The following is a 5,617-nucleotide window of genomic DNA, read 5'->3' on the forward strand; positions in this document are numbered from 1 at the left end:
GTGGACTTGACACTCTCAGCCTTCTGCTACTAGAACTCTTGCATGAGTGAGCAGAAGCAATGGGAGATAAAATCCTAGCTCTGCGATCCAGGCAGCCCTAGAGCTTGGTTCTGTAGTGTGCAGAGAGGTAGCAACACAGCCCAGAAGTGTAGAGCAAGCAATACAAGAGCCCGTAAAATAGGCATGCTGAGAAAATGAAACTCACATAAGAAAGCAAGAAGCAAGATCTTGACACAAACAGTACCAGGACATGGCTCATTCTAGTGGCGTTGACATAGTGCCTCAGATTTAGATTGCAAATCGGCAACAATGGCAAGGGCTGTCTCACCATTTCATAAATCCTAGATAAACAAAAACCAATTCACTCGACAGGTGACAGGCGCAGTCACAGTCAACACATTTGCATATGCCACATGTTGCAGTGCCTTCTTCTTTTGCCAGCTTGGCCACCTCCTATTGGCCGAGAGCAAACATCAGCATAAGATGTGGTTAAAGAAATATTATTGATTATTCAATAAGATGTGGTTAAAGAAATAATCACTTTACAATTACCCCCCATCGGACGGCTGCGATTGGCTGGATCTGGTGGCCTAGAAAGTTTGGCACTCCCTCCTTATTATAATAGACTAGCACTTGCTTAACATATACTGTGCTGTTAACAAATACTGTTTTGAATGTTAAGTCTAATGAACAAATAAAACAGCTTGCTAATAGGACAACATTCTTGATCAAGAATTTGCTTTAGTGCTACAAACAATGTATGGAAGATTTAATATAAGCCTCCTTATATACTATGTTGATAGTGAAAGTAGGACTCAAAGGGAATAACTATCCTTGGAGTGATGTGTTTTGTACTTTAATGCCTAATACTGCTAGTGATGTGCATCTTGATAAAGCCATATAAAATTGACCATGGGTGAAAACTGGATATGGCAAGTGTATTCCGACTCAGTCAAATGTTTGGCCTTGACATTTAGAGATTGTAAGGCAATACCCTAGATGCACTAGAAATTGTCTTCTGGACATTTTAAATGGAATTTTTGTGAATGAAGGTGTGAGTGTGATTTGAGGGATGAAAGCTCGTGTACCTTTGAATTGGCCTAATACAATTTCATAGTCTAGAACTGTTAGTAAGGCATGTTAAGTATGAGGCGTGCACCATTACATAGTCCAATCAAGACATATATTCCTTAATAGAATAAAGATAATACCTTATTTAAGCAAGAGTTTATGTGGTGGAAGACCAGAAGGAGTAATGGAATTTAAGAATTCAACTCAAAAATCTTCTAGGTGTTCAGTATCAAATCAACACTTTTATAAATATGTATATCATCAAGTAAGGAAGAGACTATAGCATTATTAATAGGAAAAGTATCATCATTAAGTGGGGTAAGTATGACTCTATTAGATGCAACGTAGGGGTCTGAAATATTCTGTAGAGATGGGAAAATATAATCAACAATAGAGGATATTATTACCATATGTAAGGTAATACAATAGATTCTGAAGGCAAATTGGGTAAATTCATATAATTATTACCATTTCCAATTTGAAGAAGTCAATCAGCTTATAAAGAGTTGTTTTCAATTAGTCTCATATTCCTTTTTAATGGAAGTGTTCTAAAAAATTTTCATAACCTATTTATTTTTACTAAATTTGAAACAATTTGTGCTCAACGACCATATGGAATAACTGGTAGTGTTTGTCTAAGTCACCACTTCCAATAATAAAAATTCCTCCAAAAGGTAATTCATTTATTTTTATATCTTGTAATGCTAAATTAATGGTAGAAAATGTATGTGTATTGTAGCGCATGTGATCATAGGATAAGATTTGGATATACTGTCATCGTGGATCCTTAAAACCTTGGGGGATAAATGGGGATAAAATAGCCACTAAAGGTTCTCTCATCAAGCAATTGCCCTTTTCCCAGTTGGTTTAAGAGGAGAAAGATAGGATGCGCTACATGTATGAACCATACTAATTTCATCCTATATGAACGCATTTTTATTTTTTCTGGCTTGCTTTACTATTAGCTGTAATAGTAGAAGTAGAAATTTCATTTATTGGAACAGGAAGTTTAAAAGTTATATATAATATTTGACCATTATGCAATAAAGTGCTTACAATACCTGTCCAAGCCATACTAATTACATTTTTGTTTAGAAGTTGAAATATATGTATAAGAGTGTTAAGTAGAAAATTTTTACCAATACTACCAGGACCATCAATGAAAATATATCAATTTTTCTCGGTTAATCGTGCTGAGGATATCATTATATATAATCTATTGCTCATCATTAAACTGAAGTAAATTTTGTTCTACAAAATAAATGAATTGTGTCAAATTAATATGATTATTTGCATCAAAGTTTGTATAAAATAAAAGTAATTCATAATCTTGATTGGATTTTCCATATAGATTGAATTTCCTATTTATATCATGTAAAGCACACTCATAACAAAGTAATGGATCTATTAGTATAAAATATTTAGAAAAAGAGTTTTTGCATTTTTCCCACAAGGAATAAAGATTTTTTGGACTATAAAAGACACATAAAAAAAAATATTTGTCTTAATTGTGGTGGCATTTTGAAAGAGCAAGCATCTTCTAAACATTTTTCCCATTCTGTATTATTTGCTAGAAGTCCCATAGCAGATGCAGTAAGTTGAAATATTTCAAAATAAATATTATGAACTATTTTTAGATTGTTAAAAGAAGTAGCCCCTCTTTTGTAAAGTAATATAAAATATAAATGATAAAGTTTAGTATTAGATAAGGAAAAAAAATACATTTGTGAGATAATATTTTATTGATATCTAATGGTGAGTGCATTTATTATATGTATAATGTAGAGGAATTTTAGGATACCTATACTGCCTTGCATTTGGATCATGTCTATTTAATTCAAACCATTTTGTTAACATAGTACCATTTTGAGTAGCTCTTTGAAGTTTAATTTGCTTATTACCTTCGATGAAATAAATATTTTCAAAATTTTCTAGATGAAGAAGAAGATGAATTATAAATGTTGAATAGCCATGAATTTTAAATTGGAAAAGTTTCTATATAGTTTCTGGAGCAGAAACATAATAGGTATTTAAAAAACTTGAAATTTCATTCTAGTTTAAGCTATTATCATGTTGTTGAGTTGTTGAAAGGATTTTAATAGTGACATAATCATAACCTTTATAAAAATATTAAAATAGATATTTAATACTTTTTATAGTTGCATATATTTTAATATTTATATGAGCTTTCTATTTTTTACAGAGGTACTTGTTATAAGGTACAACCCAATGGTTATCCATATAATAACCATATTTAAAAATTGTATGTCCATTGTCTTGTCCATAATAATCTGGATATCCATTAACTGAAAATGTTGTTTCATAATTAAATTTTTTGGAAAACCTTTCGAGCAAGAACTATTTTCCATGCAAGAACTATTAGGATAAAAAAAGTCCACATGGTCCATGCATATAACTATTTCAAAAATTTCAGGCTCGTCATGAGGATTTAGTAATCCAACCATGATATATTGATTAATTGCATCACGGTCTTTAATTTTATTTTCATGGGCTAGAATTCCTAGAAAATGACAATGTGGGAGACCTCTTTTTTGGAACTCAATTGCATATATATATGCTATATATTTTCCAAATACATATCTTTTTATTGTGTCTTTCAAAAATTCTTTAAGGTTAATATGGAAAACTCTAGAGACCAAATTAGGACAGTCTTTAGGACTTTCATTTGGATGTAAGTGTTTTATAATTTCTATTCATTTAGGTTTGCAAGTGAAAGTAAAGAAAATATCTAGTTTTGAATAATGAGTAACAATTGCCATTGCATCTTGATAATTTAGTTGCATTGCTCTAGGTTGAAGGTAGTATAACAATTTTACTGGGGTTTATATTTTCATTTAAAACATGATTTGCAACATAATCCATAAGACTAATATACATTTCTACTCATATTTTTTTTTGGTGGGTACGATAGTAATATTGATAATATTATAATATATAGATTATGTTGCAAATCATGTTTTAAACTGAAAATATGCATCAATAATTATGCATTGACAATATATTGTTGAGTAAGCTTGCTAGCATGTAAGATTTGGTCAAAACCTAATTGTAGTGTGTCTCTTTTAGATAAGCGATATGCCTAATATAAAAGTAATGTAGTTTGACATTGTCACATGTTCACAATATTTGTATGCCATCCTTTATCACCAAAAGAAAATATCCAAAGATAAACCATAGGATCACCATTAACACCAAGTGGTTAAATCTTTCTAGAATGATTTACCCTGGAATATATATCAATTTCCCCATCCACATGGGGGTTCTTCATTCTCATTAACAAAAAAAATAGCAACATCATTTGTTTGTGGTATATTATAATGTCAATTATCTGTTCCTTCATTTCTTAGTAACATATAAACACCATGTAAAGGATGGCCTGTAACTACTACTTCATGAAGTTTTTTTTATTCCATTTCATACATCATTCTGTAAGCATGTGCATATGAATTAATATGACAAAGGAGTGTATCAAGATATAATAGTAAATCTTACTCACAACTTGTATTAAATGGGTTTTGATGCCTTATATATGTGGCTTCTTGTGTATCTAGCATATAAAGTTGCCCGTAAGATGGACTTTGATCACCAGAAGAATGTGATGACATGACACTATGGTAAATCGACCTATGAATTCTAAATTAATAAAGACTATTACCCCTTAAAGTGTCAATGTTAGCACCCATTGATGCAAATGCAAAGGCACTATTATAGTGTTTAATATTAGTTCTGAAATTAGAGTTTTTGTTTTGCTTGTAAAGTGTAAGTAAAGTATTTGGCAAAGGTAATACAGTTGGCAATATCACTTGACTATGTTGACAACACATAGTAATGTTCTCATTTTTAAAATGTGATACATTACAAATAACACAAATAGATGATAAAAAACCATGAAATTTGTGAATCTTTATAAATAGTGTGACTTGCTAGTGTGGTTTGTGAAGGTGGAGATGGTGTAGTGGATATTGCTTGATATGTATATATTTCATTTTAATTTGAAGCGGCTCAGGTGTTTATCAAAATTGTTAGTATCGAAATTCTTATCTAAATGATTGGTATTTTTTATAGTTCTAAGAAGATGACGAAGGTGAGGCATAATTTAAAATTTTCAAGTACAAAGCTAGAAAACTATAGCTTATGCAGGTTCATGTTTGTAAACAAACTTGAATTTACAAGAGAAATATGAAATAGTGTTTGGAGGTTAAGGATATAAACAAACATGAATGCTGTATGGTTAGAAGAAAGATTGACTTTTTGTAGCACACCTTATGTCTCTCCCCTTAAGCTAACTGGAAAAGGGGCAATTGCTTGATGAGAGAGCCTTTAATAGCTATTTTATCTCCATTTATCCCTCAAAGTTCCAAAGATCCATGGTAACAATATATCTAAATCTCATCCCATAATCACATGCGCTACACCTTTTGTTGCAAGCTATTGTGATTTTTGGTGGTGCCTTTAAGCCCAAAACCTAATTGTGAGATTTAGGGTTATATAAAGCAAGAGCTAAAAAATTATGTCATGCCGAATA

Source organism: Selaginella moellendorffii, unplaced genomic scaffold (assembly GCF_000143415.4).
Source record: "Selaginella moellendorffii unplaced genomic scaffold, v1.0 SELMOscaffold_15, whole genome shotgun sequence".
In the NCBI taxonomy this organism is placed as follows: domain Eukaryota; kingdom Viridiplantae; phylum Streptophyta; class Lycopodiopsida; order Selaginellales; family Selaginellaceae; genus Selaginella; species Selaginella moellendorffii.